Raw genomic sequence first — 13492 nt, forward strand, 5'->3', positions numbered from 1 at the left:
CCCTGCCGCTGCTCCCCCCCACTCCTGTGACCACCCAGCTTCTACTGTGACACGCAGATGCATGCCAAAATTGGGAAGGCAGCGAAGAGTGAAAAATGGATTAATTACTGTGAATTAAGTTGCACTTAAATACATGGTTGTGTTACTTTGGATCAAAGGCAGTTCTTTAAAACAAAAATCTAAGTTTAAGGCTAAATTTAAAATTGTTAATCCTTTATTTATACAAACTCAGTGGCAGGAAAAATGTTGCACTGTAGAGAGAGACATAACAAATACTTGAAATTATTTTAATTATCCATCACGCATCTGAGTATACATATCTGAGTCCTCTGGAGCACAGATTTTTGCTGACAGCTGCCTTCGCCATGGCCCGAGGTGAAACTGTTCCCATGTCACCACAACAGTTTTCAGGATCACTTCAGGGCTGCTGGAATTACATTGTAAAACTGTTCATTTAGAAAATTTAGAGACCCTCTCAGTCACCGTTCCTGCACAGTGACACAGTGACCTGGAGTTTAAAACTGGCTATCTGAATGAAAAAAAATAAATACAAGGAGGAGAAAGAACCTAAGGGCAGTTTGGCCGCTCTTGCCTACCAATAAAACACTAAACTACCGAGCGGCAGTGCAGGAGCAAGAAGGCAAACTGGGGGCGACAGGGATTAATTCCCCTTTTAATCTATCCGGTCTCCCTCCTGCCACTGGGCTTGCCTCTCACAGAGCCAGGAAAGGGACGTTCAGCATCCCTGAGCAATAAGTTTGGATAGGAAAGAGAGGATTTATTAGTTTGTCACACTCATAGTAGAGTTATTAAAAGCTTCCAAGCACGGCACCATCTAGCAGCCAGAGAGGACGGGTGATTTCCTCACCTCTGCCCCAGGATGGGTGAAGGGCTCCCTCCGGGCTCATCTCAGTGCCCAGGCATAAGCCCATGTCACCATCACCCACTGTCCCCGTGATTCAGGGCCACTCTGTCCCTCCCTGAACCGTGCAGAAGCCCCAAACTGCCCAGGAGGTCTGTGCACCCTGATAACAAGAGCAATGGACATTCATCCACCGTGTGCGTTAAAACTCCCTGTATCACTCATGTCCACAATATTCATAGAATCACAGAATGGTTCGGGTTGGAAGGGACCTTAAAGATCATCTCGTTCCACCCCCCTGCCCTGGGCAGGGACACCTCCCACCAGACCAGGCTGCTCCAAGCCCCGTCCAGCCTGGCCTTGAACCCCTCCAGGGATGGGGCAGCCACAGCTTCTCTGGGCAACCTGGGCCAGGGGCTCACCACCCCCACACCCCCACAGGAAAGAATTTCTTTCTGATATCTAATCTAAAACTCCCCTCTTCCAGTTTAAAACTGTTACTCCTTGTCCTATACGTCCCACTGTTTCTTTTTACGCTGCTAACAGCTACACATGGGGTGATGACTTTGACCCACTGTCACTGTGCGAGTGGGAGAAGAGCAATCAAAGGCATCTGTACAAGTGAATAATAGAATCATAGAATTGTCTAGGTTGGAAGGGACCTTCCGATTCAAGATTCATCTTTAGAACCTCCACTGAGTTGCTGTTTGCTGCTCAGCTGACGTTTGTTTGCATTTAGCAGTGTTTGCCTTTTCTGTGGAGCAAGATTTAAGTTGAAGCAGTCGTAATGTTCCCAGGACTCACAGCCCTGCTGTGTGTGCTAAAATTAACAAATAGCATTTGGAGCACTTTGCAAAAGAGGGACTAAATTATGTTTTATGTATACATCTGTGCAAATAAAGAAAAAAAAAAGCCAGATGAAGCAAGCATCTAAGCTCTCAGATGAAAAGACAAGTTCGAAAGTGACAGCATCTGTAGTAACTGCCTGGGAACACAGCCCTAGCAAATATGACATGATTTGAAATCGATCTCTTTTATTGATGACAAACACACGCTAACTCAAATCAGCTGCCATTCGCCTTCGGGTAGTCCCACGCACTCTACATTAACGCTGATTAGCTGCCCTTTGTGTAGTCTGTGCTCTCAGGTTGGGAGACAGGATTATGAGAGCTGCCTGTCAGAGCCTGGTGTGCTGTGTCTGTTCCCATGGAGCCTGAGGGTTTTCCTCCACATGTTGGAAGTCCACGTGCCGCTGTGCTTCAACGTCCTGCAAGGCAATGGGGGGAGAAGGAGGGAACTGGAAATGCGGAAGCAAATGCCTGGTTTATGAGAAATTATCAAGAATCTGGTTACAGCTACCTATGTACCCATTTTGTAACTGAACGCCATGCAGCGTTAGTCAGGTATGATGGAGCCTCCAGGTGGCTGTAGGCATGTGAAACAGATGGCTCTGGCGCATGTTTATTTTTGGACAAAAAGCTGATTTTTCTTCAAGTTCTATCATATTCTGATCTGAGTTGCACAATGAAATATTACACTCTTCATCAGGTGGCATTTTGCTCTGAGCAGCATACTTTATAACTTCCATTTTCCTTCTCTGAGAAAAGAGAGCAAAGCAACCCGCTGAATGGCAGCCGAGTGCTCTGGGGGAGCTGAAGATAACTGCGAGGCATCATCTGTTCGCTGGCATTGCTGCTACAAAAAAAAGCGGGAGGAAAACCAACTCTTCAGTCATATTTCCTAATCTGGAGGGACAGGTGGGTGTGGAAAGTAGTGACAGCCCGTAATAGCCTTGGCTAGCCATCTGGTAGGGTTTTTATTTGCTCTGTAAAATATAGTGAGTTTAATTCTGAGTTCAGAAAAAAAAAAATTGTGCTGTCTGAAAATTCAGTCAGGAAAATAGACTTCCAGGAGGAGAGAGAATTTCTTCCATCCCAAAATCATTTGTAGGCATGGAGGTACTCTGTGTGTGTGTGTGTATATATATATTTGCATGCACACATCTGCACGCGCATACATATGTAAATTCTTTAGAAAATTAAGAAAGATCTCAAGAGTATACTTGTTAGTAATGTTGGGATTTAATGGGTTAAAGAGCCAGTCACAGAATAATAGGAAACATGTGAAATGTATCCTTTTTACATACTGAGTAAATTAAAAGACAGATGGGGAGGAACTTAAACACAGTCTGTAATCATCAGCTTTAAAAGAACACTTGAGAAGCTGCAAAATCAAATATTCAACGTTTCAGAAATGGGTAGGTAGGACAAGTATACCTACATGGCGTTTTCGGGCAAAGTTGGTTCGTATGCACCTTTGAACATCAATTTCCTTTGAAGGCTGAGCTGCAGGAGGGCTCATTCTTTCAGCACTGCCGATCTGTTCAGGTCTCCATTAACCTGCAGATATGTTGTTTCTAGCTCAAAGCTGGAATAAACTCATTCGAGGAGTCTTCATGGAGCTGCTTTCATTTGGAAGTAAAGTAATCAGCGTATTATGACCCTACTGTTTTGTAGTGCAAAACAACCCAAGGCTTGCCAGCTCTCTCATCATGCTTCGTGACGCAAGCTTTGAGCCAGGGTTTAAAAACAATTTCTAGTGTATCAGAGGAAGAATAAATCAGGGAGAAATTTAATTGCTCTGATTAGTGTAGTCTTACCGTGGTCTCTGCTCCCAGGGAGGTGTTAGGCCAAGCATGGTCAGTGGGCTAGGCAGCCCCCGGAGTGGAATCAGATCACCCTACTCTGGAGTGGTTCCTGAGAAACTGGTAGATGGCAATCAGCAGAAATGCAGGTTTAAAGTGGAGAACTTCGTTGAAACTGGCTCTGTGTGAGCTGGGGCTGTGGCAACAATGGTACTTGCCTCATCTTGGTCAGCTCCAGATTAGAAACAGCATCCTTCTGGAGAAGGACAGAGGAAGGAGATGGCTTGCACAAGCAAAAAAGCCGAGCAAAATTTGTTGTTTCCCCCCCACCACCTTAATAATGTCAAGTGCCACTTGAGTGTTGTTCCCAATGGATCTTTAATGGCCCAATGGTCTTTAATGGATCTTTATGTTGTTGAGTGAGATTAAATTAATTAAAGTGAGATATGGGTTTCAGTTAAGGCCGGCAGATAAAGTTCTCCCACTTTGGCCCTTAATATATTTGTGACCAGCCGTTCCAGTCACTGCCCAATGCTCTGTAACTGCTGAGTATGGTCTACCCAATCTCACATGCTGGCCTGATGAAGGGGAAAATGTGGTCTTAGGGACCAACACAAGTGACACAGCAAATGGCTGGGTTTCAAAGAAATAATCAACAGTTGATGGTTTGGGTTTTGGTTTTGTTTTTTAAATTGTACTCATTATGACTTTATGAATAGTTACCCAGTAAGTGACATAGAACCTCTGCGCTAATGATGGCTGTCATGGGGAAGTAATTGCCCTGCCCGGGATAGAAAAGGGTGAGGAGAGGACTGCTCTGCTGTAACATTTGAACATTGACCGGTTTACAGACAGGCATTATCACGTTAACCTTTTGGACACCAACAACCACAAACCAGAGCGCTGCCAGGATTCAGCAACATGTGGAGGATGTACTTTGGTTGGAAAAAGGCTAACAGAGGAACAAGTGGACATATCGCAGGCAGCGGAATGAGCAAAACCTGCCATGCCCCAACCTCACTCCTGACTCTGCTACAAAGTGATAGGCACAACAATTACGCTAACGATGGCTCAGTAAACTGCTGCTGTTTCAGCTTTCCTGAAATGTCTATTATGCTAAATAATACTTTTTTTTTTTTTACTGATGGTTGTCATTTAATTGTTTGGTCTTACTAATAAGAAGTCTTGCCATCTGATTTTCTAACTGTTGCCTAATGGCATAAAAAGCTGCTGGCAGATTTCTCGTCACAGAAACTATTCTATCTTCAGTAGTAGCTTTGGTAGCAGAAGTTTGGGAAAGGCTGTTTCTATGCTTGGTTCAAGTTAATTGCATGTTTGGTCTTATATTGCAGGGAGTACTGAAGCTGTTTCTACTTTTAGAGAGTTCAAGTTGGAATTTTAAGGATAGTCTTTGCTTCTAATATGTTTTTATTTTCAGTACACAAGTGATAGAAAATAAACGATAAAATTTTAAATTAAAATTCTTCCTTCTTGGAAGGAAGATGCTATGTATAGTAGATTTTATCTGCACAGGTCAGTCTTAATCTAGAAGCCTGAGCAAAACCTCTCTGGTAGCAGTTATAGCCACAAAGATTAAGTGCTCAAAAAAGAAACATCCCAAAGATTAAGACGAGTGCTTAGGTTTTGTAGCTATTTAGTATTCACAGTACTGTGAATACACACTGCAAAACTAGCCTCTAACGGTAGACATTTTGTTCTTTGAGAGTGTCCTGGTTTGAGGCGGAACAGAACCAGCTTTCAGAACAAATCCTCATCTGAGGAACAGACTTTCCACATGCGCTGCAGAGCATTTTGGCATAATGGCTGAACTAAAATATGAGCTTAAGCTCAACAAGAATCCTGGATGTTGACTTGACATTGGCTTGAGGTACTGACTACCTCAAGAAATATAAAGTACTCATGTTAAGTAACTTGTTATACTTGATTTCGTCCTTTAACTTAAGGATGCTTAGAAAATGAGACAGGATTGAACATCCTAATGTGACTTTTCACTTTTCGAGTACTTATGCTTCTATTATTAAACACACTGATTTCAAATTGCAGCTTTAAACTATTCAAAACATATACTACATAAAAATCTTTTTGAATGATTGAAAAGTAAAATGCATTTATGCAGGGGAAAAAAAAAAAGGGGTGGTGGTGTCTGCGGTAGCTTCCCTACTCTGATTACTTGGGCGATTCCTCTGCATAATTGTTCCACTAAGACTTCAGCAGATGGAGTGCTAGGAAAGCTTAAAACCCTGATTACAAATTCCTGCACAAGTGTTTTTTTTAGTCTGGTTTGTCAATTCAGAGACCCTTCATAACAGTTCCCCAGAAGGCTCTTACGCTGAGCTTACCCAACAGACTGACCAGACCTGGTCACCCTATGCCCGGCTGGTGGCAGAGATCAGCCCTTACGTTCCTACTGGAAGCAGAGCTGCAGCAAGGGCTGGCCGTGACCCGGCTCTCGGCAGCAGCTGCTCGAGGATGCAAAGTCAACGTTCATTCAGCCTGCAGGAACAACCTGTATTCCTTAATTCAGGCTTCTCGTATCTCAACATTTTGCCAATATATTTTCTCACAATGTATGGAGATTTAAGCCCAATGTTGTTAATAATTGCTAGAAACTCAAGCAACTTCTTGTTTCCAATTGTAATATTTTGAAAGCATCCTGTACTGCCTAGTAGTCTCCTTTATCCCAATGTAAGAGGGCAGCACAAACCCTCTGTGTTTTTTCTCCTTTGAATAAAAGCCAGCAGGTGGCCACTCTAAATGCAGAAAATTCACTTATGAATTCAGTATTTATATCAAAGCAGTTCTCAATGTGTTCAGACCACAATGAGCACCCAAGTTGCTTAATAGGAGAGGCTGTTTTCAAGACATTTGTTAATAATTTAAAATACGAACGCTGATGTTGGTCCTTATTTCTTATTCTAGTAATACAGAACTATACTACAATCTGGCTTTTTGCTCATTAACGCTCCAGGAACAGAAGATATTAGATCAAAACCTGCATCAAGCAACAAATCAGTTTTCTAGATTGCGATGTTTATGGCACAGGACCTCATAAACTCAACCTTGAAGTATCTTGTCAGTGTTAGACACTATATAAAGATTTGGCTTTTTATACTTTCATTTCACAATCTGTCATTTGCCCCTTACAGGCTTGTTTTTACTGAATTCTCACTGCATTTCATTTCGTTTTAAAAACATTTTCTTATATACTCAACTGAAATGCCTTTATGTCTGCGTGCTGGGAACATCCATATTTCATCTCTCTTTGATGATCTTCTCTGTATTTAATTTGTGTGCTTTTCATATTCGATGCACTAATTGGCTTTTCACAGTCCGACTTTTCAACTCTGCATGATAGATCTTACTGCATTAAAACCATTTTTACCCTTGTTTCCTCTTCCTTTCTCCAGCTTAATATTATTCCTTTTTATTAGTTCTGTGCTGTCCTCTTTCCTGTCAGCAATGTGTATACACATAGATCAAACCTGCTTCAAATTAACATCTCGCCCAATGCTTTTCCTACTCAATGAAAGCTTATTTAAAGACTAATTGGCCGAGCCTTTTAGCTTATTTAAGTTTGCAATGTAGGCTCCTCTGCAGCCCTGGAGATTTACAGCACCCCTCAACCTGGTGCTCTGACCGAAGCTGGGGGCTAAAATCTGGAGTTTGGACAGTAGGTGTGGAGTCATCCATCACTCCCCTTGTGATGGTTGTTAGTGCTTGCTCACATATATCACCTGTCACGGGAGAAACGGCTTGCATCTGAAATAAGTCAGCTGCCGAACTACAAGTGGGTGACTCAGAGTTTCAGACACGGTTCTCTCTGTTAGGGACAGCTTTTGTCCCTTCAATGCTGTTAACTCTGTCGCGTGTGCATTTGAGCTGTCAGGATCATTGAGACTTCTCTGCACGAGAGCAGACCCCTTTCCTGCATATTCGCTAGCCACAATTCACGAAAGACTCTTTTCTCACCCTTATTTACTGAGTAAATTCTCATGCAATGCAAAGAAAACACTTCAGGGGACATAAATGCTGCTAAAAAAAGGAAGAAAGCACTAATGGTGCATGTGTTATAGTCAAGTGGCTATTCTCTCATTAAATAAAAGGAAAAAGAAGTGAAACATCTATGTTTCATGCAATATTTACTTCTCCAATCTGGTCTCTTACCATCCTTTTACTCTTAAACCACTTATTTCTTCAAATATGTTTTCCAAAGCCTTTATTATGAAAGCAATAACTCTTTTCTGAAAACTCTTCTCACCTGTGTTTGTCTGAGCCCCGCACAGATGATTCTCACTTGGCAAAGGCAAACTTGAGACGTACAGCGGGTAAAAGAGGGCATACGTGTCAAATGAAACTTTCCTAGGACAGCTAGCTGCAATCTTAACTGTAAAATTGTTACCAGTTTATGGTAATTGATGGCATAAACCATGGAGCGTACCTGCCACCCTCTCATCAGGGACACTTGCTTCTTGTATGTCACGGACACGACCGAAGGGACAGACTGGCCACGAGAGAGAGACTGGCCATGCCTTTCTCCTTATGGAGAAAGACACCCACGTCTTTGTCCCGCCATGGTCCCGTTGGTCTGTGCCACCCAAATGGTGCATAAACTTCTAGATTTAGGGTGTCCATTGGCCAGCCATTTGTAGAAGGAATCTACAATTGGGTCTCCAGCGGTCAGGCAGCGTTGAAAGGACCAAATCAGTTGTTGTTACTGTTGCTGCTGTTGAGGGAAGATCTGGTCTGGCACAAAATAAAACAAGATTTTTCGTGGAATGTTAACTCAGTTTCCATGCTATTAAATCTTTAACCTTCACCTAAAGATAAATACGTATCTCTTAAAAACTATTTGTTCCAAATAAAATAGCCTACTTACATGACATTTACTTGCACACACTATTTGGATAGAGTATCTCAGTGCATCCCTTTTGCACTTCACATCTAATACCTTGTTTATTTGAAATAAAAGCTTTAAAAAAATCCAAAACAACTAAAACCCACACTCTAAAAAAATTAAGTCCATCAACCGGCATGGGAGAGAAGGTAGCCAACATTAGCCCTGCAAGCCACCTTCCTCTCTGTGCGGTGGCTGTAACTAAACAAAACACTCAAATAACACGACGGGGGAAAAAAAGCACTGCGTGTGTGAAATCTATTTACTGACACAGGGAAGGCAGATCAGAGAAAGTATTAATGGGAAGCAGAGTAGGAAATATTAAGCCAGTTGAATATCGTCATCCCATGAGCCAGGTCCTTTTCTGAACACGTTTTCTGGTCTACATGCACCCATAACTTCAAATTTAAGAAAGACAAGAGCAAGGTTTTATACACAGGCCAATTAGTAACCATTTCCAGTGGTTAGCAGGACAACTGCCATAGGCATTTATTGCACTTTTTTGGTCTCCCTAGTTTTGAAACTAGACTCCAGCAGCCCAGAAGCAGGTGAGAGAGAACAATATTACCCCAGTGGAAGGACTCAGAAGGTACTTTGCACAGGAGTCACACCAGAGAGGTACAGAGGAAGAGATTAAACAGGTTTTGGAGCCTTATCCATGAGAAAAATCTGGATGAGACCTGACAGCACAGATAGATAGTTTCACACACATAGTGGGAAACAGCTTACTCTAACTAGAAATGGGACTCTCACTGTTTTTCCTCTAAATTCACGCATGTCATTTCTAAACATGCTTAAGAGTCTAATGCCGGTTTTGTTTCTTCTTCTTTATTTTTAACCAACATTTAAAAAGCAATCGGGATAGACTTTTATGAAACAAAATCTGTAAACACAATGAAGCACAAGTTCAGTAAGCACTTTCTGTTTCAGAAGGAAAATTGAGGAAAAGAAAGAAAAATAGAGAGAAAAAGAAAGAGAGAGAAAAGATTTATTAGTGTTGCCTTAAGAGTCTAGAAAAGCCTTAAGAGTCAGTAAATTATCAGAATTAGACCACATTAATCTGAGCCTTTTATCAGAATTAAGGTTGATATCTACTAAGGAAAAATGCAATATGTAAATTCAGGGAAGCCAAATGAAATTGTGGAGAATGGAAATAAACAGTTTCATCCACTCCCAGAGGAGTGTCGGAGTATTAAAACCTAACAGGCTGCCATCTTTTTCCTCACTATTTAAAATTGTTCCAATATTCGATGGTGGCTGACAGCAAAGTAGGGACTCATTAAAGATTGTGGAGGGGAGACAAGAGGGAAAGGAAATCCACTTGTACAGAAGTCAATGTTCCTTACTTGGCAATTTAAAGAAGATAATTTTGACACAATACAGCCATGAAATCAGTTTAGTCATGCGCTACGGCAAAATGATCTATATGCTCATAAAATGAGAGACTAGTGAAAGCAAAAAAGAAGTTCCAAATCTTATAGCTAAACTGGAATATATTTAATCTCTCAATATTAATGCTTACTTCAGTCCAATGCATTATTCTGTTTTTTTTTAAGTAGGCTAAAACTATTTCGACTACAAGCAACAGAGCCTGGATTTTACAGGGGAAGAAGACTTGGCAGTCTGTATCTGTTTCCTTAGAAAACACTTTGTTAAATGCAAAAAAATGAATTAATTAGAAAATGCAATAGAGAAATGCAAAGCTTTTCTGTTTATTAAGCTTACTAGATAGACTAGTTAATATTGTGAGATACCATACCAGGATTAGTGACTAAGTGGCCAACTCAACTGAAAGCTGATTGGAACAAAAAGGCAACTGGAACCTAAATCACCCCGATGGGATAAAGAGTGTGATGGAGGGTGTTCATAGAATCATAGAATGGTTTGGGTTGGAGAGATCTTAAAGATCATCTAGGCCTAACCCCCCTGCCAGGGGCAGGGACATCTTCCGTGGCGTGTGAGTTTGATAGTGTGATTATCCATATCACAGCTCTGGAAAGGTTAATTCAGGTCCTGGGCTCAGGAACAGCAGAACGCAGGCTCTGGACATGGCATCAGTCCTTCCTCCATGCGGCTGCTGTTTCTCTTTCAGCACCAACTTGGGAGTTTTGCCTCATTTGCAGTTTAGAAGATAAAAATAGACAAGAGAAAGAAAAATGATTTTGTAAAACAGGGAGGATTGCTTTTAGACCTCATTTGAAAATCTTGGAAGCCTGTGGAGAAAGAATAAAAAGCATACCGTTGTTCTTTGAAACACTTTGCTCATGTGCCATCACACCTTCACCAACACCGTGCAGATACCACTGCCCCTCAGCCCCTGCATGGACCTTCCTCCCCCAAACCTGCCTTCATCCCTGCTCCCCAAGTCCTTCCTGACCCACTCCCAGGGCACTATTCAGGGCACTCCTCTTGGTCGCACGTGCTGGTGACCAGCACATCCCGGGAAAGGACTTTTATTCTAGCTGCCGGCCCTGAGAACAGGGTTTGCAGATGAGGGAGAGAAGGGTGGAAACCACTTATGCTTTCCCTCCCTCTTTTCTGTGGGAGTAATTCCAGACGGGCATGGCTCAGGCTGCGCACCAGCACGTCCAGGGGCTGCACAATGGAGCATCGCCAGCGGAGCCGCGCGTTCAGCTCTGACTGGTTCCAGACGGTGCCGACTCCAGCCTGCTGTTTCAGCAGGGCTAATGGGATTAAAAAGCAAAAAAAAACCAAAAACCCAACTTTCCCCGCTGCAGTAAACGGAAATGACAGCTTGAATAATATGTAGCTTTTAAGGTTATGTTTTAGATGGTTCGGCTGACAGAAATTTTGCCCTGTTTATCTCAAGTCAGATTTTTTCCCACTTAAATGAAAATAACTGCTGATATATGCAATCAAGGCAAAAGCTGAAGTGAGTTACATGCTCTTATAAGGTAATCACTTAAAAATATCTAACATAAATCTAACTGCTTGCCTAAAATAGACAAAATACAATATATTCAGCAAAAAAATATAACCATCAGTATGCAAGTGCAAGGCAAGCTGTGCTTTCCACAGCACCTTCCGTTCGTTCAAGTGCAATATGAGATCTTCAATATAACACTTTTAGGAGTGTTTTCCCACTACATTTATTAGGTTTGCTATTACGTCTTCGTGGCAGCGCCACACACAACTGTTATTGTACATTCTCGTAAACCTTTACACCTTGCATTCTTTGATGCTTTACCCAACACTGGAAGTAAAATGGTCTGAGTGACAAACCTAAGCTTCTAAAACGGGTTGGGAAGCTTGTCTTTAATACTAACCGCCTTGGATTTTGCCAGGCACTGCGTCATGGCCAAGAAAACGCTCTACTAAAGGTCTTAAAAACTTTCTGGATGGCAAGGCTGGTGGGTTTTTTGTTGTTGTTTTTTGGCTCTGTTTGTTTGTTGGCTTTTTTTTTTTAATGTGCTATTCTAACGAATTTGGTACAGAAAAATTATTTTCCCAGAATATCTCACATAGAGTAATTTTAAATTTTTTCTTCTGTTGTTGTAAAACCTTGCTAGAAGTTATTTCTATTTCAGTGAAAAGTCTATTTCAGTGAAAAGCTATTTCAGTGAAAAGTTTGGCTTAAGAAGTCATTTTCTGTTCCAAGAAGTAGAAAATGGGACCCGCTTTGATTCTGTAAAATGAAAAGGCAAGGCCTACTGTAACTTCAGCGTTTTTATTGGGTTTTTTTTGGTTTTTTTTTTTTTTGTAACTGTAGAAGTGCTTAAAAAGTTATAATGAACCTTGTAACTCTGAACAATTTCAACCAAATGTCGTCTGCTTCGGGACAGGCTCTGCCCTCACTTACATCTCGGGAGGCGAGCTGTAGGCTCTCGGTGAAATTGTTTCTAATGATTTCAATTCCTAGTGATTGACGCTTGTAAAGGCTAACAGCTGATAGCGTGGCAAAAGAAATTGAAACCTAAATACAACCTTTGTTGTGAGTTTTTATTCGAGAAAGCACTATGCCTTTTTATGCCTGCTTCATTTTTTTAACAGACTCGTCTGTGTGGATGTCAAAACCAAATTAAAGCGGCAGTGTGTCTGCCATGACAAATACATTAACTCTTTTGAAACTGCTGTTCCAATGACGATGCTACTCTTTCTCTTCTTTTTTTTTTTTTCAGAAATGGCAATGATGTGTGTTAGCAACAACTTTGTGAATACTTATTACTTTAAGCAATAGTTGCTCCTGTTTATTGGTAAAAATAGAGAACAGCATTAGAATTTCATGAAGTTATTGCTCCTGCTGCCTCGGTGCAGCGCACCCACCCTTCAGTTTGTGGCATCAGACCCTGGCAGTTTCTTTCCCAGTCTAAAAGGTATAGTAAATATAATAAAATTAATTCAAACATATGGAATCGGTAAACATAAGGGACAAGACATCTGACAGAAGAAGACCTTTTAATCCAGAGAACAAAAGCCAAATCACAGTAATACAAAAAATATGCGTTCTCTGAGGCAGAAGACATTCTCCATTCAAACTTGGCACCCCAGCTTGTGTGCTGGACTTGCTGGCAAGGAGAAAGTCAGGAATCAGTAATTAGCCCTGATTCTCAGCAGCTGATTTAAAAGTCTTTTAGGACAGCAGAGAGGTAGCTGGCTGCCTGGAAGGAGCAGGAAGGTTGGAATTGCTCAGTTGGAGGAAGGTTAGTGGTGTTCTTACTTGTTAATATCTTCAGTTTTATGGAAAGAAAACAGTTTCTGAAGGGGTCCTTGGAAGTTGGTGTGGCATTTGCTGCCTTTCCGATGTGGATGTGACCGAGCTGCAGGCGTGCGTGTGCCCATGTCCCCTGCTGGGTTGAACATTGCATTTGTTTGGCTGCTGCTGGCCGGTCTCTGGGAGAGGCTCTGTGAAGTTTGGTGGTGTGAGTATGCAGGGACCAGGCTGTCCAGCTGTAGTCTGGCTTTAGACCCTGGAAAATAAATTGTATGTAAATATTTTACAGTTAAATTTGCTGCTGTCTTAGGAAAGGTGGAGCAACTCTATGGTTATAAACATTGGGCTGCTGCTGGGCACTTTCTTGAGGGCGAGGGCAGGTGGGGAAGGATCCGGAGT

At 41.8% G+C, this 13492-nt stretch overlaps 1 long non-coding RNA gene across 1 annotated transcript in view; it reads left to right on the top strand.

Moving 5' to 3' along the window:
* Window positions 1-13038: 13038 nt before the first annotated feature.
* Window positions 13039-13492, top strand: part of LOC141744871 (uncharacterized) — a 100220-nt gene continuing 99766 nt past the window's right edge. Inside the window, exon 1 of the long non-coding RNA XR_012587616.1 lies at window positions 13039-13082. This is a non-coding gene — a long non-coding RNA (uncharacterized LOC141744871). The remainder of the gene's footprint in view (window positions 13083-13492) is intronic.

This window comes from Larus michahellis, chromosome 6 (assembly GCF_964199755.1).
Source record: "Larus michahellis chromosome 6, bLarMic1.1, whole genome shotgun sequence".
NCBI lineage: Eukaryota > Metazoa > Chordata > Aves > Charadriiformes > Laridae > Larus > Larus michahellis.